General features: G+C 49.3%; 1 pseudogene; it reads left to right on the top strand.

Annotated features, from left to right (window-relative positions):
- Positions 1 to 20,404: 20,404 nt before the first annotated feature.
- On the top strand, positions 20,405 to 22,708 carry LOC122032216 (annotated as a pseudogene).
- Positions 22,709 to 23,423: the final 715 nt, after the last annotated feature.

Genomic DNA, 23,423 nt, shown 5'->3' with positions numbered 1-23,423 from the left:
TTTAAGTAGACACACTCAAACAAATAAGTTCAATATCTCATATTGACTCATTTGAGCATGACCATGCATTCTTGTATTCTACTAATTAAGGGGTCCACAAATATCGCTTCCATTATATGGAGGGATAAATCTCATCTACATCACTCACATCCCTCCACATAACTTATTACATACCCAGTGATCGACTTTATAGCCTACCTTGTTACAGGTGATGTTTATCGATGCCAAAGTACGCAACTCCTTATGTAGAGAACTATAGTGACTTTAAGTCTAAGGACTATTTATATCAATAGTCACATGAGAATGTTTATGACACTCATATAATGATCCATGAAATATTCTCATGGCGGGTCATTCAGTACATATTCTCTAATATATATCCATGTGTCAATCTGATATCTCATATCCATGACTTATGAGATTAAGTCATCCGTTGACTTAATCTGTTGCTCGAATCAAGGGTCAACTAACTGACGCGGGCTTCGCTGCTCCGGTGTCTTATGAATCAAGAAGTAAGGTGAGGGTGTCCCGGCCTCAAGCCAAAGCGGGAACAATAACAGAGAAGGTGGTCTCCGCATCAAGATTTCATCATGCCCCGGTGAAGAAGAAACGGGAGGCCTTATATAGACCTCCAAGAAGCCTGGTGCAACAATCAAGTAACCACCCGCTTTTGACCATGCCTGTGTGCATCCTCGTCAGAGCCCGTACTAGATATGATATGTCGGAAGATGTCCATGAGGCCATATCACATCAGATTAACCTTTCCATGATGTGACCGGCGAGTCCTCCATGATCTTGTACTATTTAACTCATGTAGACATGCTGGTATTTATATCCCATATCCCAGCCGAAAGATAGGCCTCGCCCTCTCGGCTTATCTTACGAACGCGACTCACCCGCTTCTATCGTTTAAAATGAAGATCCCGCCTTCGATCCTCCCACCGCTTTCGCTGCCTAAACCCAACCGGATGGGTTATGTCTAGCTCCACAACTTACTCAAATCGGTATTGGCCAGCGCTTGGCACTCTTCATCGGCCCCTCAAGTCGAGACCCTTCAAAATGGGTCCCCATATTCTATCACGGATCCTTGCCTTCCTTCAAGTCTAGTCGAGTGAAGTCCAGGTCACTATATGTGTGGAAGCAGCCGCCGCCTTCGTAACTTATAATATCCCAGGGTCGTTTTAAGCGTCAAATTCAAAATTGCTCGCTTTCATTCCCATGGTTCTTGTCGCCAACATGGATGTTTGCTTGTTCAGATCTTCTAATCACATTAATCTTTCCAGCGTCGGGCACGCGTTGTATGTACGGGCGCATTTAACGCCTCGCGCATGTAGCCACGCGGCTCTCGCGTCGTATGATGATCCGCATACGTGATCACCGGGTCATTTTAAACTGACGGCCAGATGACCGTCTTCCACCACCGCATCCACGACCAAGATCTGACCTGACGAGGCTGACCAAATAAAGCCCTCGTCCTCGCGCCCTCACCGTGATTTCGCGTCGAAGTTCTTCGCATTTGGCCGAAGGTGTCCACACCGCCGCCATTCTACCGTCCTCGCCTGTTGGTCTCTTTGGTGATCCTTCTGTCCACCTTCCTCCAAGCTTCTTCTCCCTTCTCACAAGATCTTCCGCCATTTCGCCCCCTTTCGCTTCCCTTCGATTCTTCTTTCGCTTCTCCGAGACGGCAAGCTCCTCATCTGGCTGCTGGTATTCTCTTGGCACCACCAAATGGAGAATCGATTTGATGAGGAGGGTGCTCATGCCTTGTTCTACGAATTCTCGATAACTACGAAATAGTCAGACGAGCCGACCGGACTTCCATGAGCCGACCACATGACAACTGCTTTTAGACCAATTCGTGGCCTTAGATTTCCTACCCATCCTTTATTTTAGAGGTTTGTAACTATTTTGCATCCTCGCCTACCAACTTAGCCGAATTCCTTTCATTCTTGGTCGAGGATGGTCGCCCTTCAATGCACGATCCCTCTCGACCTAAAATATTCCACTTCTTCTTCTACCCCAAACAATCCGGAAATGGGACTTTATTTCAAAGTAATAGGCTTCAATTTTTTTGATAATATGTCACCTCCAACAAACACTGAAGGAGCTTTTTATCCTACTCCCGAGCCAGCTTTTATTCCGAACCAATGGCGCATCACAAGGCCGACTACACCGAGCTCATGAAGTTCGTGTACAATCCAACCTATCTTCATGTGCGAACTGTTGTCCGTCACGATACAAGATCGATCACCGTCACCAAGGGGGTGTCAGATATTTTGATTGCTCCCTGCTCGCAAATCTCCCCGTCCGCATTTAGTAAGGATTTCACTTTCTTAGCCTTTTTGTCTAATTAATTTTAATTTCAATGCCTGACGGTCAAAATGTGTAGCCGCTCATAGCAATTTGACTGGCGACTGTTAAATGGTTGGACTTGATGGCATGCTCACGAGCCGGCTCGAAAGCGCGTCATTCGCGAAAGCACGGGATGGAATGCACGTCTTGCCGGCCTAGTGGGGAGGTTGATGTCCTTCGTGTGCAGGGAGTTCGCTGAAGAGACTTCGCGTACAGAAGGGACCACCTTGGCCTCGCCTCCAGTCCGTAACGACAATAGGATTTCTCTCCGGCTCTTCCCGGACTAGGGAGTCCCGTCTTTCGGGCGAAACTTCGCGCAATAGGGAGTCATTCGGCGTCTTAACCAGCAGTACGGCCTCACCAAGGCCATCAGGTTATCAAGCCTTCGTCTGCATCGGTAGCGGCGGCCGTGACAGCCTTAAAGGTTTCAAGGCAGTTCTTTCGGCCATTGAGGTTGCAGCATTGGCGATCAGCGATAACGACGACGTCCACGTTCCGTTCGAGACGCCTTCCAGAGTCTTCGGCTCGTGCGCAAAGACTCTTCCATTTGTGGCTTGGGCTCGAGGAGGATCTACTCGGAATTCATCCTGGGCAAGATGTCTGTGCTTGCTACGGAATATTGGTGAAACCACCAACTCTAGGTTGCTTCTCCTCGGCTCTGACCTCGACTCCGGCCCGACACCGGGGCCGGTATCCCGGATGAGGGCCATCCGTTCTACGTGAAGAAGACAAGCCTGGCAAGAGCCCGAGATCCGGACAAATGACAGTCCTATCGCCATGTCGAAGCACGGCCCTAGATAGGCCATGCCTAAGAAGCTCAGTCGTGCCGAAGCGTACAAGGCGAGATGGACTCTTGAAGGTGTGAATACCTAACCGCGGCCAAGGCACTCGAAATATAAGGAGGAGGCCAGTTAGTCTGGCTAGCTGCTGCGCAGCGCGTATCGCCAATACCTCCGCTCTGGGCGCTTTTGGCTGAAGGCGTCTCGACCTTCCTCGTGGGTCGTCGAGGTCACTTCAGTGCTTTTCTAAGAGGGGCATCATCTTCTGCCGACTCACGAGCAGCATATTCTCGGTAGGCACATGATTGTGCGATTGCACCGGACGATAATTTAATTTTGAGGATCGAGTGAGGTGGTTATTTGGCATTTTGTACTACATATCATTTCCGCTCTACATGATGATGTAAATTTTATACGCAGACGCGTAGCATTAATTTTTTTTTTGAACGATGCCTTTCTTCCTACTACTACTCCCATAATATTCTTACATCGCTTGTTTAACGTTGATGCTTAGAAGTCGGTATGTCTCGCTTTCTTCACGCACACCCGCCGGGTCTTGCATATAAATCCGGCGGACCCTGCTTGCGTATCACTGACACCTCTGCGTGGAAGTCGACAAGCAATGTCGGACCAACCCTGAATATTTTAATATTTGTAGTTTCAACGTTCTTATACTATGACGTCGTGTAGTATTTATATTTAATCGCGCGACTTGATTTTAACACGCATTTGTTCTTTTTTATAGGTAGACCCGTTTTATTTTTAGCCGCGGGGCCGTCCTCGTTTTAACAGGTTTGGCTATAGCACCGCTTTTCGCGCGGCGATCGGCTGCGACTGTTTATAGACTCGTGCGTAGGATCAGGCATGTGGCCCGATACCTCGTTATCGGGGCGAGCGGTTAAATGACACCACATACCGTTATGGTTATTGCGGAGCACCAGCTCGACGCGTAGCAGCGCAGCGCACGTGGTTTTAGGCCTCAAGTCGTGGTCCTCGGTTTATGTTTAACGCACATTGACGTCTGCAATTAGTCTTATATTATAGTCTAGTTTCTGAACTGTTTTAAGCCGTCAATGCTCTTTAACTACCACGTGTCTTAGCAGAGTCAGCTTGTTTCACAGCTTGCATTTACGTCCGTTGAGTTTACGTATAGGTCTGTTATAAGTCGGTCGCTTAACGGCTCTACTGCGCTCAGCTGATTTGGCCATCTATATAAGCAGCTGCGCTAACGGCTTCGGGTGCTCTCGGTATATTAATTTACTGGGCACCTGCTTAATAGAATACGCGACTCGGAACGGATCGAAAACGTTCAGAAACGGGCGCTCGACCTTCCACACCGGTAGTAAAGGCGAAGTACGACTGATATCGATGGGTCACCTCAAATAAGGGACCAGGGCCAGAAATCAAGGCGCGGACGTCAGAAGTAATCAGAGCCGTCAAGGACAGCGCCGCGCGCTTGACGTTCGCTCGCCGCTACAGCAGGATGACATTTGGCGTACCCGGTACTAAATGTGCTGGTCTACGCTGTGCCGTATATCTTAGGGGTGGTCTGCCGCCTCCATCGAACATGCTCGGTACGTTGTGGCGTGCGGGAAAGGTGTCGGTAAGGCCTTCTCCCGACAAGTGCACATCTGGTGGTATGTAGGCTGGTTGCGCACCTCCGGTCGCCAAGTGTGGCAGATCCTCTCTTCTCCATATATAAGAGTTACTTAGAAAGTATTCGCGTACCACTTTCACCACCACTTTCCACGACGGCCGTGGGAGGACCGGAGGCGCCGCACGCGGGGCACCTCCTCGAGTCGGGCACTCGAGATCGCGGGTTCACTCGACAAAGGCGAGACCGTCTCTACCGACTGCTCGCCTACTCGAAGGAATGCGTAAGCGGCGTGGGAGCGCTGAGAGCGGAACGTCCGCAAGAAGCGGCGTATTGCCACGTCGGCTCTTCTTAGTTCCTCGGATATGGTCCGTGTATGTATTTCTTAGGTCCCTTGCCCACAGTGGTAGCTGATTCGGTTATAAGGCTCGATGGGGCGTTGTGGGCAAAGCCGGCGTCGTCTCCCGATATATCCGAGCCACAGCTCGATGAAAGGACACTTGAGCCTGCTTGCCAGCTCGATGGCGACGCGACGGCCGATCGAGGAGGTTATTAGATCCGGCTGAGGCTCCGATGACAAGGCTGGCCTGCGAGCCGCCCGTCCGGAGTTTATACCTCAACCGGGCTTCGATGGAGGCGACCGAAACGACTCCGATTCGGGAGGTATACTCACGCTCGTGGCGAAAACGCAAGTATTTATATCCGGCTCGAAGAGAAGGCTTCCGGAGAGTTGATATCTCCCATGCCACCGAAACGGCGATCGGCCCGTGCTCGATGGACGCGACGCTGAATCGAGTTTACGCCCCGTTTACATGGAGCGGCAGAGCCACTGTGTTTAGGGGTAACAGGCCTCGTCAAACCGATGGCCGTCGGTAGAAACCCAGCCACCACGCGTGGCGGGAGGTTTATATCAGCTAAAACCGCGCTCGATGTGGCGAAGGTACGATCTACTAAAACCCGACGTCGCCGGACGTCGATGATTAAGGGGAGGTTTAACCCGTAGGGATCGGGAGCGCTCCCGATGGCCAGCGTTAGCACATGATGTGACACAGCGGCTCAGAGGCGAGAGCCCGACATCGAGCCGACCCGCTCGCACGAGCAGCAGCCGACGCGCCGTACGCTCGAAAGTGCCAGCGGGCTCGAGTGCCGGAAAACCTCACGTGACGGCGACGATCGAAACGGAGGTGCCTCAATGAACCAAGGCAGGCGTGTGATGCCAGCGCGGTAGGAGGTTTATCGCTGGTCCCGTCGTAACCAGAACCCGGTGCCTCAAGAGCCGCCTCTAGCCGTAGTCCGATCGAGAGATAAAAACCACAGGCTCAATGCCGGCCGGGCCATCGGTGGACACGGCTCGGGGAGGTTTACATCCGAGGCCCCCATGAGGCGAAACCGTGAAACCACAGGCTCGATCACAGGCGATCGCTCCCCTCCGAGTATCCATGGATTTAAGTTTATATCGCCCTATCAGGAGGTTTATATCGTGGCGATAATGATCAATGATGTGGCGACCGATCGGTTCACCGCCGGGCGTTCGGTAGTTAAATCAAACCGGGCGACGTGCTCGATGACTCCCGATCGGGCCCCGATCATTTAGCATCCGAGTGACATGGCCAGGCCACGGGCTCTCGGGCGAAAGGCACCGTGCGAGCCGCTTCCGCCCGTAAAGGCCCGTTTACATGAAGCCGCCGATGATCGCGTGATCGGTTGAGGCAAGGTATGCCACTGTGCCATGGCGAGAGCCCCAGACTGCCGGGAGAGTTATACCTCAGCCCCGACCCCGAGTCCACAAAACCCGGGCAAAACCTAGCCGGGGAGGTTTATATCCGGTGTGCCCCACGACGCCGCGGCCACAGTAGGGAGGTCGGCGAGCTCCATGAGGTGGTCGATTCCCGACCGAGGTATATCACAACCGTCTGTGCGAGGATGACTAAGAGACGGCCGACATATAACTCTTACGAGATAGACTCCCCGTTTAGCGTTGGGCGATCGGGGAAGCAGCACAATTTTCGTTTAGTCCAGGCGGACCCACGCGTCGTAGGTGCGAGTCGAGGGGCTACATCGAAATTGAATTGCCGGATCCGAGGCAGCCAAAACTGGCTCCGCCTGCAGTAGCCTGTGCCAGTTTGGCTACTAACGTGGAGCGGGAGGTAACCGACTACCGAGGTACGTACTCAGCCCTGGTTCGGCAGGCGAGTACCGCCCCGAGATTGTGTAGTACATTTAGGACGTACGAGCTTTTAGGTGCGTGCATTTGAGTCAAGGCTGTGAGGCTGCGAGCTGCAGGCTAGCGCGTCGAGTCGGCCACACATTTAGTGTACACTGTGAGGCGAGCTGAGGCTCCGCGGTATTTCAAGGCAGTGCAGGCGAGTGGGCTGACCGGTTACCGTACCCTCACTTGGTGATACGCGAGCCGCCTGATCGGCCGGTGTGCACATTAGCAAGACTACCTGGAGGATTATATATGACAAGCTCGTGCATTTGCTGTGTAGTCTCACTTGAACCGAAGCCAGGCAAGTCAGCAAATCGTGCTTAAAAATTGAGATTGAATGAGAGTGACTTATACCTCAGGGCGATGCAAGGTCGCGGGGCGCGGACGCCTATAAACCCCGGCAGAAGACCTGGACCAGCCATATCAAATCATTCTATTCTTATATCACTGCTCGCTCCGAAAGATCACCAAGCCCGAAAGATCAGAGCTGCCGGTTGAGTTTATATCCCCACGTGTTTATATAAAACAGCGACGGCTGGAAAACATGTCCGGACGTATATCATCTACATCTATACTACATGGGTCGAAAGAGTAGCTACGACTATGCCAGCACCACGTCGTCCACACACAGTGCCGACGTCGACCTCCCCAGATCGAGTCAGTGTTGGCTCGTGCCAGTATCGTGTAATGTTCCGACCCGGCGGCAGAGCACTGGTGATCGGCGTCTGCCAGCAACCCGCCGTACCGCCGGCAGGCATCGGCGTCTCGACCGCCTTGGCGTCACTATCCCACCGATGCTTGCGTATGCGTCCGCCGCGACCTGCGCGTCGGCCGCGGCGGTCCCGTCGTCAAATACTACGACGTTTCGACGCCATCGTCCCCGACTTAAGATGCACTCTCACCACGATCGGGTGACGCGATCCCTTACCATTTGACGTCCATCGGCCGCAAGTCATGGTCTCGGCACAAGTCGAGCCCCGCTGCGGTATTCATGCACCGATGCAGCCCGCGCACTTCCGTGAAATCGCAGCAGATCTTTGCGCGGACGCCACGATCTATCCGATCAGCTGACATCATTCTGCTTTCATCTTCTTGTCTTGTGACGCGCATAGAGATGTTTTGTGCCTCTTGAGCGTACGAAAGCAGGTTTTCGGTTTGGCTCATCCCACGTGTGCTTGATGGTCATCTTGTCATACGGTCATTGCACGCTTTCGATCCTAGCTTATTGCGTTCGTTAGCTCGGCACCGAGATTATCAAGTTCAGCGTCACAGTCTGCCGTGTGGTATCGTCACACATTTCGATCGTCGGCAAGCGTCCGGACCGTCCATTCGGCTTGGAGTCGACATCAGATCGATCCACAGGTAGGTCGTTGTTCAACATGCCCACCATCATCACCGATCTCGACGCGGGGCGGCATCACTATTCCACCGACCATGTTCTGGTGGCGGCTCTATCTCCTGGCAGCTGGTCAAATGCCAAGATCATCATCATATTCTCCCTGCGTTTGTGATTGTCTCTCTACTTCGATCGATCCGATTTCTTTTCGATACCATAGCGCTTGATCGTATACCGATCGTCATCTCGATCGTCGGTGATTAAGATATCTTCACTCATCAGTGATTACTGGTCATGCGCATTGTCATGCTATCTTTATGACACCATTATTATAGCGATGCGGATATTATATTGTTGTTTGGCGGACATCGCGGCGGCTCTTATCGTCGATCGATGTCCGCTCCTTTGAGGGGGCTGCATCGACATGAGAGGAGAGGGAGAGGGATTAGAAAAGAAGCATGGCATCGGGGTTGCAGGTTAGGAAGGGGGTCTTCGCAGAGGAACAGTATGGAGAGCGGCCAGGGACACGAGTTCAGTGGATTTCGTCGACTCTCTCTCTTCACGGCTCCATGCTCATGGCGCCTCCCCTTCTCCCTCCAAGGCCTACGTCGGCGCGGCCGCGGCCGGGCCTGGCGACCGCGGCGGAGCCGGTGGCCCTCGCCCCCTACGAGGCGAGCCCCGACGGCGCGGAGCCCGGCGGGAGCGCCGCCGACCTCGTCCTCGACCTCTCGGACAGCCCCGCGGACCTCAGCGACCCTACTGGCCTAGAGGCGGCCCTACCTATGAAGGATGTGGTCTGGCGGTCTGTTACTGATGTCCTGCTGTCTACATTCCTACGGCCTATCGCGTTGTCTCACCTGCTCATTCGATTCCTACTGTCTCTCTGATCGCCGATCACTGACGTCAGTAGTGCCTGCACATGCTCATCTGGCACCTCTCCTGATCGTCCTGCCCAGGCATCCACCCTTCCTGTCACGCAGACTCGCGACCGCAGCGACCCTGACTCGGTCGGTTTCAACACCACCTTCCATCGTGACCATCACTCGAAACCCGTGGGCAATGATGCTCTCGAAACTTTTTATTTCTATTATAGGATTTATACGCATGCGGGATCTACCTCTCGGGACGGACAAGAGGTTGGCATTGCTGGTAGGAAGGAGGACTGAGCGATCTGGTGAGAGCCCGAGGATCACAACCTGGCGGCCACGACGTCAGACGTGGGTCTGTTCCGGACAGGACGCACTGTCAACTCGTAACCTCAGCTTCGAGCGCCCTTGTAACTTCTGCCGCGCTGAATTCTTTGCTGTTCGTGCTTTGTGCGGCGAGAGGATGATAATGGGAGGCCTTCACTTATTGCTGGCGATAATAATCCATATGCTTAGAAGAACGGCGTACTTCCGACTCATCGAGTAGTCCGACGAGCTTTGCAGCATTTTTGCCTCTGGATAATTTATCTCCCAGGATCGAGCGACTCCATTTACCTCTCGCACCTCGCACCATTTAACTCTCCTAATTGAAGCCAGTGCTCGCCTTCGATGCCTTATATTTGTTCTCTTGATTCTTCATTTCCATAAGATATTAGTTGAAAAATATAGATGATTTACATTGGCACCTCTCACTCTGCCGCCGGTTGGTAAAAGGTATGTTGGTAAAATTTGGTGGTCGCCTCCAGTTCTAACGCTGGTGATCATCCCGAAATATCTGGCAAAACCATGATGATTTTCAAGGGAACGAGACTTTGGGCAGGAGACCTTGCGTTGTCCGGCATCGTGAGCGATTTCGAACAGGTGGCCCGCCAGGCTGCACAGGATGATCGATGGATGACGATGGCTCATGTAGCGGATTCAGCATCAGAGAGCGCGCAGGATCTTAGCAGCTCTAAATGCCGAAAAAGTCAACTCCATATTCCAGCTCGCGGTTGCCTTCGCTGTTGCCTTTGGCTCGGGACTCCATGGATGAAGGAGGTCCTGACGTACACGACGATGAAAAGAAAGGCCTCGTTCTTCCCTTAGAGTTCGGGATGACCCATAACGCCTTCCCCGACTCATGAACTTCCTCCCAAGTGGGTTAGGCAGCTGCGTTGGCCATCCAACCGCTATGCTGCTCGCCTTGGACCTCAGTCGTAGCGTCTAAATCATTCCATCGCCACTGTGGTTAGCCGTTGAATTAGGTAATCTGAGGACCTCGTGTTGCAGGATGAATCGAAGGATTGGTGATCACTTCGTACCCATCTGCAGGTTTAACTACTTCCACCCATTTGCGCCAGTCGACGGTAGGGCATGGAGGGCCGATGACATATCCATTCATCATTCCGTGTCTGAGCGTGACGCTGTTACTACCCGGGAAGAACGGCATGACAGCATGAATCTTGTCGGCCGGTCTGTCTGAAAGATCTAGCTATCCCAGCTGCTCTTGCACCCGGATGGGATGATTATGCCATGGCGCAAAGTCTATGTGGTGGGAAGCTTATTACATGCACCCAGGATATGGTATCCTCAGAAAACCTATGTAGGCCTCGTACACATGGCAATAAAGTCTGATAAAGTCCAATGCAATGCTCGGCATGTCATTCGGATGTAGTTTCTCTTCTCACGCTTTATTCATGGTGCAGCAGGAATTCTATCATCATAGTTCCTCCGATCGGCTCTCCGCAGCGGTGCCATCCTTGTTAGTCCGTCGAGCCAAGTATTTTTCAGTGCTGCCGGCTGACATTAATGTCAGAGGTAGTTTGGCTGGTAACGCGTTGCTTGGGGATCTTCAAAAGCGTACCTGAAGCTTGCTTGCGTAGTGAAGCTGGAACCATATTTGACATTGACATTTCCGAATAGAAAGAGAAGTTCGAAAGTCCACTGGTACCCGAATAGTCTCCATATAGTGTCCTGCATAGAGAGCCTCATCTCTCGCTGTAGCTTTGTATGGTGAGTCATCCGCTTCGTTGGGTTGATATATCAGGTGAGTCAGCCTTTACTTGTCTATAAATGGGCGCTCCGATTTGCGCGGTCAGGATCCGACCAGTGGGTGGGTACGCCGATGCTATTGGAAATTCGAATTCAAATTCTGATAGCGAGCCGGTCTTGATGGTCGTCCAGGGCTTAAGGTGGTCCGAGGGTAGTGGAGTAAGCGGAATGATGGTCAAGGTCGGCCAAGGTCGGTTGGCAGGGCTGGGAACGATCCTGTGTATTCAGCGGTGTGCGAGCAGCTCTCTGCATCTTAAATGGCTTAACGGCGCGCAGCCCCTGGCAGCGCTCGAGTCTGCAGAGTGCTTGATATGGTGAATGAAACAATATACAAAGTTGACTCACATCTAATAGGCTTTAAGTCTTCATAATGTCTTCATTCTCCGATAATCATGGCACATCACATTCATCATCCTTAGTGTTAGCGAGCAGGAGATCTGAAGAATGGAAGCTCCGTCGGGTTTTGGAGATGAATACTCGGACAATGCAGATTATCCCCGTAGTAGGTCCAGCGCTTCTTGTGTTTAGAGAGGCATGTCTAGCTCACCGGCTGAGGTTGGCGGGTTGGCTGGTGCTTTCTCGACCTATATCCCGAAATCCCTTTGTTCGAGCACTTTTGGGATTTAGCTGACTCATGGCGATCGTTGGAAGGTTTCTTCCGTGTCCTTGAAGAGATCTGCCGATCGGACGGATTTGATAAGAATATCGTCCACATAGACTTCCCTTGAACACCTTGTTCATCAAGCGTTGGTAATGTGGCCCGAGATATTTTCAGCGGCATCCGGCGGCAGCGGCACATTATGCAATGCACCCGGTTCTAATAAGGCTTTTCTCTTGATCTTCCAGACATGCTGACGCGTGCATGATGAGGCGTCAACATGCAAATTAATTCGCGAACCTACCGGGGTCCACATTCCAAATGATGATCTATGAGGATAAAGTCCTTAGGGCATGCTTTGTCAAATCACACGAAAGTCATCGAGATTTCACCCTTGGGGAGACCGCTGCCAAATACCATACCAATTAGCCTTGGCACACGAGGCGTTTCCGGCATTCCTCGCCATCTCTTGCCTATCCCTGAAATAAACACAAACCAAACCTGAAATTTCGCCTGCTCAATTCAGGAGCTTCTTCGGATTGGACATTCCAATCTCTAGGTTTGGTGAAACCGGAGAGCCCGCATAGACGAAGATATCATGGGATTTCTGCTGGAGACATTGCAGGTCCTTGTCGTCCTCTCCAGGATAGCCTGAGTAGGGGGTCGGGTCTCATACTTCCTTCTCTTTCTTAAATTAAAGAGGTGGCTGGTGATGCATTTACCTCGATTGAGTGTGCCTTGTAGAAGCGAGTTGATTCGCCTGGGACCATCTCGGTATCCAAGCTGCTTGCTACGCGCCTATTGCGATCACCCCAGTGCTTCTCCTTTGTCTTGACGGGACTCTGGATCGATGGCACGGCCCGGGACCTTGGCTTGATCAGATCGTCTAAATGTGTAGATGATATGGGATGGAGTCCCACCACCACATTGCTGTCGCCCCGTCGCTGCGAAAGGCCGGTTTCCTCTATCGGAGATAGCGGGTATGACCGCGCCGTGGCAAGTGGTGCGCGAGCGTTACGTCAGCAACCTACCGATCAATTTACGCGGCTGCACCGATCGAGCAGCCTTGAATATAATAATCACCGTTGAGCGAGCTCTCCATGTGTCGACAGCACGAACAGTGTAGTGTTTGCTAATTACCGGCTATACACGGTAGTGGTGAGCGGCGTGAGGCAAGGGCGCGAACGCGTGGGGAACAGTGCAAGGCGTTCTACGCCTATTCATCCAAGTCTCACGGTAGTGGTTCGTTGGTCTCAAAGATGCATGTTTGCCGCAGGGGGTCGGCTTAGCTTGGTTGAGAGTTCCCCGCCGTGGCGAGAATAATATTAATCGCCGCAAAGAAGTATTGCGCCTCTTCTTTCGAGACGCCGTGAGATTCCCAGACTCTAGCGGCGCGATTCTCGATCGTGCGGGGTGATGTCGATGGCGAAATTCAAATTGACGTCGACTTCATGCTTCATGTCCTTTCTCTCTGTCGATGGGAGGGGCCATCGGTCGTTCACCGTCGTCGGCAGATTGGCACTGAGGGCAGATTGTAGGATTGGCTAGGCTAAGGCAGACTTGACAATCCTGCAGTGGCCTGTGTCTGTGGCAGGTAAACATGTGTCCAACACCTCTTTTTTGGCCGTGTAGACGCATCGCACATCGGTCGTGCGACGGCGTCGTTCTTGCTTGACGGGGTCTGTCTCGACTAGCAATGAGATGCCTGGTTGCTGCTGTGGGTACAGGCTCTCTTCCATTATAAAGCGCAATCATCGTTCGGATTAGATTTCTCTCGATCGCGGGCGAAGTTGACGAAGAAGAGTCCCCGTCCACAGCCAGTGAGCATTCATCATCATGTGATGTGTCGTAGATATCCATCGCCACTTGGTGAATGCGCTGGATGTAGGCTCGAGATTCTCAACTCTTGCTGTGGCAACAGGCGATATTGTCAGCGCATGGCACTCGCTCTTAGGTTGCCAGTCGGTGGTGGATGCTGAAGGAGTTCGGAGGAAGGCCGTTGGAGGGAATCGAGAAGAAGCCTAGCTAGCGATGGATCCGTCGCACCTCGAGAGAACCCTTGGTTGGGCGGTTGGAAGGCGCCGACACTACTCCACGTATATTGGGAGGGCGCGAGGCTGCATAGTTATCAAACTCAGGATCGGCTGGTCGTTGGACCACGATCGGAGGCGTGAAGGTTGGCAGTAGAAAGGTCTGAGGAATAACCTCCGGAATTGATTGATCGGCTGGGAGATGAGTCGAAACCACTGTCACATCACATTATTGCTCGAGAGCGCTTCATAGATAGGGCGGAGAGCGAGATAAGGCCCATGGAATGCAACGGTGGCAGTGCTTCTGCGCGCCACCTACCACCGACGACAGAGAGATTGTTTTGCTATCGGCTTCGGTGATGCTTTTTTTTTTGCTCCATAAGTTTGCGCCTCGGAACTCAGGCCGATCGAGTTCTTGTTGAAAGTGTCACGGCGGTTGTCCGACCTCGTCCATGCCGGTGCCCACTGGTAAATTTGATCTGTTGAATCGTGGCGGGCGGATCGCGCGGCTCATCGTCCTCGAGTGCGGGTGAACTGCGCAAGCGAGCTGCAGAGGGTGTCCGTGACCCTCGACCCTCTCAAGCAGAATAATAAGGAAAGAGATCGAGAGTTTCGTACCTACCTTTTACCCGGTGAAAAATGGGCCTAAGATCACAACAACTGGGCACATCATCATCAGCCACATTTGGTGGGTCCATCGCCATGTCCATAATGGATGGATATCGGGAAGATGTATGAGCCATCATGAGTACGCTCAGATGTGGCAGCAGCTTTCCCATCCGTGGCGGCGCATGCGTATATGAGACGTCGATGGCCTATAAGCCTCGCCGATATCATCGGCAGAGCCGGGCCCCTCGGCAAGGGCCTGGGCTTGCGAGCTACGACCGCTCGCAGACGTTTCCGACGTACCATCCGTTGCATTTGGGGCTGAGTTTCATCTTGGCGGCAGCAAGCATCTGGCTACTTCTTCGCCCTCCGCTTAGCTTGGATGAGTATATGTCTAGTTCACACCGTTTACGGACTTTTTCTGTGATAACCGGCCGCTTCGGCGCAATACCGCCATCTTCCAATTATACGCGGCGGTTCTGGTGAGACCCTTCAAAAAATGGGTCCCCCATTCTTACCGCCGGATCACATACTAATTTTAACACATTAATATTATCCTTGTATATTAATGCTTCACTAGGAAGAGTTAAGAGTAGTGCCTATATATATTCACAAGCTCCCACTATCAATTCAACTAATTGATATACTGTAGACTAGAACCACTACGCTAGAATATTATTATACTTATTCATTTGGTATTGAACTAAAATAAATATAATAACTAACTTTGTCTGTTATTAATTAATAAACTAGAATATAAAAATACCCTATCAATCATCTCCTAATTGGTAATAGGGCTAATTCTAACAATATCCTTAGTTACTAGTGTCAATCACTGATCTCATCTATCGATCTGCAATATTAGTATTGGTCGGTACTTGCTTTGGTCTCGCGGATCGGATCTCTCATGACGATGATCGAAACGGAGCTGCTATAGTATCTAATACTCATCACCAACATTTAAGTAAAATATATCATGACTACGATATGGATGGATCGGTAAATTTAGATATCACAATGTATGATATCCACTTTTGGGCCCAAGCCTAAGCTCCGAAGCATGGTTTTGCCTTTCGGGCTTTGGCCACGCCCCAGTGCTCGTACAAATATCTTATCTTATAAACCCATGATCTTTCTCATGTGTTTTCTGCCAATGATTGTGGTTGCAACCTGCTTGTAAACTTGAATGACCAACTCAGACAAGGACCATGAGGCCCAGAGATGATCCATCCACACACCACCAGGGTCTTCCTGCACACTGGCCCATTTTGCCCAACCCTTTTCCATTCTTGCTGCCAACATACATGACCACGCACTGGTATGTGTCCTCTTTAACATCCCGGCCCCTTTTTTTCAGAGTCGTAATGTAGCTCCTCAAGATACTCAAGTACGCAGGCAGTATAGTCTAGCTATCTACAAGAGTGCTTGTACCAGTCTGTGGGGCCAAAGAGGGAAGAATGACGCAAAATAAGAATACCTTTCTTCAAACTTTCAACTTTTAAAATTATACAACAATAATAAAGAAAAATAAAATAAAAGTAAATAACATAAAAACTCGATTTATTTAAAACTGTATTTGTTCACATCTTTTCGGTATTCCTAAGTTCATTAATATGCATTTACTGATCTATATATAAAGTTAACTTTAAATAATTAGGTTATAGTTGATTGATTAATTTCCACAGCTCTGGGGCCTTTATAGCTCATGAAATCTTATCAGAGGTTCAAGGTGTCTCAAAGGTTGGTTGAGGCACCTCATAGTCGGAGGGACAAAGCTCTATCAGCTGGCAAATGGTCATGAAGTGAATGAAAGTGAGGCCTCTGCGCCTTTGCCTAGAGGTGGATGTGTCGGGGTAGGTGAGTGCCTTGGCACTCGATCAATGTCGAGAGCGCATATGATATAAATCTTCAACGCATGGTATAAATAGCTTCGACGCCTTTTTTTAATGATCTCCGGCTTGGGTGATTTGTACAAAAGGGGCTCTATAGACCTAATTTGCCTGCCTTCTCCAGACTTGGCGTTGGTTTCTCCTCCTTGTCATAACGCACTCTTCAACGAACGTGTCGACGATTACTCTAGCCAGTAGCCCGAGCTTGTGAGCTTGCGCTCTTGTTGGCCTTCTCTCCTTCCGCTGGTTCCGCACCACCTTTTCCCAGCCTTCGACACTCTTCCCCTAAGGCCTCGCAAGGACACAATATCGGGGGTGGATTTGGATCGACCTAATCTAATCCAATGGTTGATTGATCATAATCAACATGATCTGCTTTGAATCTCCCTTTTGCAATTTCGTATTCCCTCTCCCTAATCCTTCACACACATTATTATGAATTACTAAACAAAATAGTTCGTAATGATAAATAAATTTGGAATAAGAAGAAAAGTAAGTTTTATAATTTAAGTAAAACATTAAACTGTACTAGACCCCCCCCTCTCCTTCGACAACCCCTCCTGACATAATAAATTGATCTCTCAAGGGTTTGGAAGTTATGTTTTTATCTCTATTTCTCTCGAAAAATTAATCTATCTTAGTTTTACTTAGAAGAAATTTTTAAAAAGAATTAAATAAGTTTTTTAAAAAATAAATTATTATAATTAAATTAAAATCATTAAAAAATGATTTTAAAAATCCTAAATTTCAAAATGATTTAAAAAAAATTTTTAAATTTAATGAACAAACAAATTTTTTTAGGGAAAAAAATTTTGAAGAATTTTAAAAAATGTTTGAAAAACTTTAAAAGCATTATTTAATTCTAATTTTAATGCTTTAACAAGTTAATTAAACATTTTATTTTGATATTTTTGGCTTCGGGGTCATCCGGTTAGAGGCACGCTCGACACAACACTCAGAGACGACAACCTCATAGAAATTTTAACGTTTTTTAGCTCTAACTAAAAATTAAACTAGAAGTATTTTGGTATATAGTTCCTTCTACTAGATTTTTAAGAACTTGGGTATAAATACATACATAACTTTTGGGAACTTTTCTAAGTTGACCCTGATATTTTCTATTCAATTTTTCATAAATTTTAATTTTTGATTTTGAAAATTGGCATGCGAATTTCAATTTCGAATTTCACTAATTCGAATCAATCATTAATTAATTTCAAATATCATCATATTTCTGAGGCATTTTGTTTTGCTAAGCTGTTTAATTTAATTCAACATTTCTTTTAATTTTGCTAGATCTTTCATAAGCACTTTTGATAAATTCAAAGAACCTTAATAGTTGATGCTACCACGGTAGCTTCGCTAGCTAGCTGATCCTCTCCTCCCTTCATTATCTATGCTTATATCAGGCCTAGTTTCTTGAAAAAGATGGTCACCATCGAATCTGCTAGATCACGAGAGGCTTTACTTTCGATGAAGATTCATCCGTGTTGAGCTGGACCAGGCTGAGCGTCGGTCTTGAGACTCGCTAGACTTCTCCTGTCTTTCCTTGCTCTCTGCTTTATGCTCTAAATTAAATTGATATGTAGCCCAGATGTGTCATGATGATGTATGATCAATTTATTAGTTTACATTTATTCAACTTCCTTACCATAATGCCACTGACTTGAGGAGATCGCGCCCAGTCGAGATCAACTCGCCTCGAGGGCACAACATTGAGACTTGACTTCTCTTTAGGTTGCACTTGATTCGTGAAGTTCAATGTAGTAGAATAAACTTTCTAAAGTTCGAAAGTCCTTAGAGAGTAGTAACCATCTAAGGAAGCCCACTTGATTCTTGGAGCTTGAGTGCATGAGGAGAAATACCCTTCAAGAGATGTCAGACGATTGAGTTATCAACTCTCACCTTGGAGCGCTACACACCTACCTCTCATGAGCGTAGGAGATAGATCCGGGAGATGGTGAATTTGTCGTCAGGATTCGCATCACTATCTTATGGCTGCTGTGCGAGGTGCCTGCCATTGCTCAATTTCGTGTCTTACGGAGTCAGGCTGCAGTAGCTTAGTCCCACTTACCTGCCAGTAAGACATGGCTGTGTGGAGGTGGAACTCCATCTTTCGTTGACCTTGACTTGCTGTGTTTTTCAGGTCAGATATTTTCCTTGTCTTGGGGGCTCTGAAACCATATTTATAATAAGAAAATATCAAACTCAATCTTAAAGAATACCTCTTACATATGTCGCTTCCAGCGAAGTCAAATTCGTCAATTCGAAGATGAATGAATGCTTGTTTTCCACCATTGTCTTGATCTTGTGTGCACTTAGTCCTCTAGTCAATGAATTTGTCCCGACCGTGCAACCAAGCGGCACGGCAGAGTGAAATCAAATAAGAATACCTCCTCGAGACTTTCAACCTAAAATTATAACAAACAATAAAAAATAAAATAAAGTAGAATAAGTAAAGAAGAATTTTAACACAACTTGATGGTACAAGAGATGCGGGTCAGAAGATCGCTGGACTATCCAAGCTAGAAAAGTACATTTTAAGCTGATGAAACTCCTTTCTAGAAGGTACAAGCTAGAGGAAACTTTCGAGTTGATTGATTATAGTTGCTAGAAATTGTTCTGGGGCCTTTAGTTGAGAGCTCACAGAAATAATATCACCGGCGCCCACGTATAGGAGAGCGCCCAAGAGGTGTGTCAAGCGGCTCCCGAGCGATGCGGACCTCATTGCGGTGGTTGAGCGATCGCAGTGCGGCCTCGCTTGGTTGCGCGACCAAGGCCCCCGCAGCGGTGACCCAGGGTGATTGGCCTTGATGTTGAGGCTGCGATATAGTATTGAGGCCGCTATGCGCTGACGTGGTATATAGCTAGCAGGCCTCTCTCTCATTTAAATATTCTTCTCTTTTCCTTTATGGGTAATGAATCTAATCGGCCATGCGGTTTGACCGATCACACCTAATGGGTTCGAATTTCTAATTTGACCTTCCTTACCTTCTACGGCCGCATGCATAATGATATATTTGACGGTCTAATAAAAATGGACTATAAAAATAATTTTGTATTTTGATAAATATAATAAATGTCGATGAGTGAACTATTGATGAGTTGACATGGATACCAAGTTGATCGTCAATTGCATAATTATAACGAAGATGGGTGAAGAGATCCTCCAAGCCTGGACAGAAGAAGACGAAATAAAGAGAGTTATAATGATGATTATGGGTTTCTCGGCGCAGCTACTCCGATACTTAAGTTAAAGAACATTGAAAAAGTAGAGTAGTAACTAGGGTTTTGATGTGTGTGTACCTGCACCCATAGAGGCAAATCACCTTTTGTAAGATGACGGTTGATGCTTTCTCGTGTCCCGAGATTTATACTGTTATTTTTTTCTTAAAATAATTTGAGATTTATATGATTATTATTTTTTTTTATGAAAAAATTTGAAATTTATGCAATGATTACTTTTTTTTGTTTTTAATAATCGAAGATTCTACGTCGATATATTAAGAAGACAAGCGTAAAAAAAAAAATAATAAAATAAAATGGGAATGTCAGAGTTGGAGAGCAGAGGAGTCGAGAGACCCCAAAAAAATGAGTCCTAAGAGTCAGGCACCACGTTGCAGCATAACGGAGACCGGGTCGACCCAATTTCTCCCGGCTGCAACTGTAAGACTGTCAATCTCCCTTGTTGACGTGGCATCCTCTTTATTATCCTCAATCCAATCTTAGATATTACAAAATCTGACTACGTGATTCATTAAATTATCATTTTGGTTAAGCAGCGGGGCACAAAGTGACGGCAATTTATTAGTCAAAGTTAGCGTTAACTCATAGCACCGATGAAGTTATCGATAGCAGTAGTTGGACACTGGACAGATATGCAATAAGTGGGATGGAAAGAAAGATGGGTAACACGTGATCGAATCGTTTGTTCTGGCAACTTTATCACTTTGGTGGATAGGGATTTCATTTATTTGTGTTCTTCATCGTCTTGCTAGCTGTTATTTCAGTGACATTTGATCAAAGAAGGATGAATGCAACCACCAGAAACTAAGTTTGGAAATTAAAGCAGTATAATTGTTTTAATAATGGTCAGTTATTATAATTTTATTGTGCGTTTGCCGATTATTATAAATTTCCAGTTTTCCGCCATTGTTCCACAGCGAGCTCAGCTGACCCATGGCGCAACAGGTCAACCTAACCCCCTTCAACAGTCCCAGTCCGCTCCTCGCCCACCAGTATAACCATTCGCCGGGGCTGGACGCAGCCTATGGCTGCGCCGACGACCCGTGCCGGTTTGTCCTCACCTTCACCGATCTCTCGTACAGCGTTAAGAGGCCCAAGAGGTTCCTCTTCTTCCGGCGCGGTGCGGAGGATGCGCTCCCGGCGACGAGGGTGCTTTTGGACTCTGTGTCCGGGGAGGTGGGGACGGGGGAGATATTGGCGGTGCTAGGGGCGAGCGGGTCAGGGAAGACCACACTCATCGACGCGCTGGCGAACCGGATCGAGAGGTCCAGCCTCCGAGGAACCATCGCGCTGAACGGCGAGAAGCTCGAGGGGCGGCTTCTCAAGGTGATCTCCGCCTACGTGATGCAGGACGACCTCCTCTACCCGATGCTCACCGTGGAGGAGACGTTGATGTTCTCCGCCGAGTTCCGCCTGCCGCGTTCCGTCTCCAAGTCCAAGAAGAAGGAGCGCGTGCAGGCGCTGATCGACCAGCTCGATCTCCGCTCCGCCGCCAAGACTATCATCGGCGATGAGGGCCGCCGCGGCGTGTCAGGAGGGGAGCGCCGCCGTGTCTCCATCGGGTTCAACATCGACCACGACCAGGCTGTTGCCCGCGCGATTGGCCGTCACCGATCCTTGCGCGCTGACCAGCGGGCGCACCGTCTCCAGCGCGCTGTTGGCGTCGATGGCGCGCAGGCGGATGATCTCGGTGACATAGGCGTTGCGGTTCGCGCCCGCCGACCCGATCCGGCTGGGCTGCGACAACCTCATCTTCCTCTCTCGCGGCCAGACGGTGTACAGAGGACCGCCCCACGGCCTCGCCGACTTCTTGACCGTGGTCGGGAGCCCTGTTCCGGAGGGCGGCAACCCGGCCGAGTTCGCCCTGGACCTCGTGCGCGAGCTGGAGGACACGGCCCCCGACGGCGCCATGCGCCTCGTCACCCTCAATTCCTTGAATCATCACCACGCGGGACCGGCAGAACCGTGCTTCCCACTACAGGTGGCCGTTAGGAACAGCATCGCTAGCGGAAAACTGGTGTCCGGAGCGATGATGTACGCCGGTGCCGCCCCTGCTTCGTACGCGAACCCGGTGTGGGTTGAGGTGGCAGCGATCACCAGGAGGGCGCTGGTGAACATGTGGCGGATGCCGGAGATTTTAGCATTCCGAATCGGAGACATGGCCGTCACCGGCTTCCTCCTCGCGACCATCTTCTGGCGGCTCCGGGACACGCCTGAGGCCGTTCGCGAGAGAGTCGGCTTCATCGCCATCACCATCACCACCATATTCTTCACTAGCGCCGACACCCTGGCTGTCTTCATCCAAGAAAAGAACATCTACGTGCGGGAGACGGCCTTCAACGCCTACCGCCGCTCCTCCTACGTCCTCTCCAACGCCGTCATTACCTTCTTTCCCCTTGTCTTCCTCGCCATCACCTTGGTGTCGATCATCTACTTCGCCGTGGGGTTGGCCGGAGGCATTCACGGGTTCTTCTTCTTCTTCATGACCATCTTGGCCACCTTCTGGGCCGCCAGCGGGTTCGTGACTTTCATCTCCGGCGTCCTATCGCATGTGGTGCTGGGTTACACCATCTCGGCGGCGGTCTTCTCCTACTTCCTGCTGCTCAGTGGCTTTTTCATCAACCGGAATCGGATACCGCGCTACTGGATTTGGCTCCACTACATTTCGCTGGTCAAATACCCGTACGAGGCGCTGATGCAGAACGAGTTCAGCTACGGCCTGTCCAAATGCTTCTCCCGGGGAGTGCAGATGTTCGATGGGACGGCGATGGGGAGCTTGCCGCAGGCGAAGAAAGAGGAAGTTCTGGCTGCGATCGGGCAAGCTCTGGGGACTAACATTGGCGACGACACATGCATCATCACAGGGTCTGATGTGCTGCAGTGGCAGAAAGTTGATCAGCTCGACAAGTGGAATTGTGTGTTGGTGATCGTGGCTTGGGGATTCTTCTTTAGGCTGCTCTTTTACCTCAGTCTGTTGTGGGGAAGCAGGAGGAAGAGGAAGTAACAGAGGTAGTAAAAGGAACAGAGAAAACGGGAAATAAGACCTAGGCATCTTAATTATCTTTCATCTAAAAATTCATTAAACCATACTTAGTGGAAAATTAATGCATGGTGCAGCTTGCAATAAATGCTCGATGAAGCCGGCATTGGTTGCTTCTTGTCTCTGCCCACCCGTGTTTAGAAAACCGGATCGGATCCGCTGGTCAGACTGTTTGAATCGTGAATCGGCTCTTGGTCCGATTCGGTTACCTATTAAAATCGAAAAAATAAAAAAATCAGCTAAAATCGATCAAAACTATTTAAAATTGGTCAAAATCATTTAAAATCGATCAAAATCGTAAGTTTAATAAGATTGAAATATGATTTTTAATTATTGAAGTATGATTTATATAAATATATATATATAACAGTTGAATCATCGATTCAATCGGTCAAACCTTAAAAATCTCGATCGGATAATCTCACCGGTTCAATGATTCGATCTAATTTTCAAAACATTGTTGTCCACCCCCCACCCTATTCCTCCCGGCCTTTCTGACTAAAGTGTGTGCGCTACTTTGCCCTCGCAATTAAGGCAGTAGTTGAGTGGACGGAGAATTACTGATCGATGAGTAAGAGAGTGAACGAGTATAATGACATCACCATGTTCACTATCTAATTTCCAAAGAGGCGTGAGGTAAAGCAACGACTTCCCGCAACTTTCGACTTGTTGACTGGTACAGGAGAGTTTTCAACTCCATCACAGTCACGTCAGGTTCCAACAATTCTATCAAACGATGAACAAGAGAAAAATAACAATTGAGCTCAATGACAAACGAGAGATTGAT

Source organism: Zingiber officinale, chromosome 11A (genome assembly GCF_018446385.1).
Source record: "Zingiber officinale cultivar Zhangliang chromosome 11A, Zo_v1.1, whole genome shotgun sequence".
Classification (NCBI taxonomy): Eukaryota; Viridiplantae; Streptophyta; class Magnoliopsida; order Zingiberales; family Zingiberaceae; genus Zingiber; species Zingiber officinale.
This window is presented reverse-complemented; position numbering and strand designations above follow the sequence as displayed.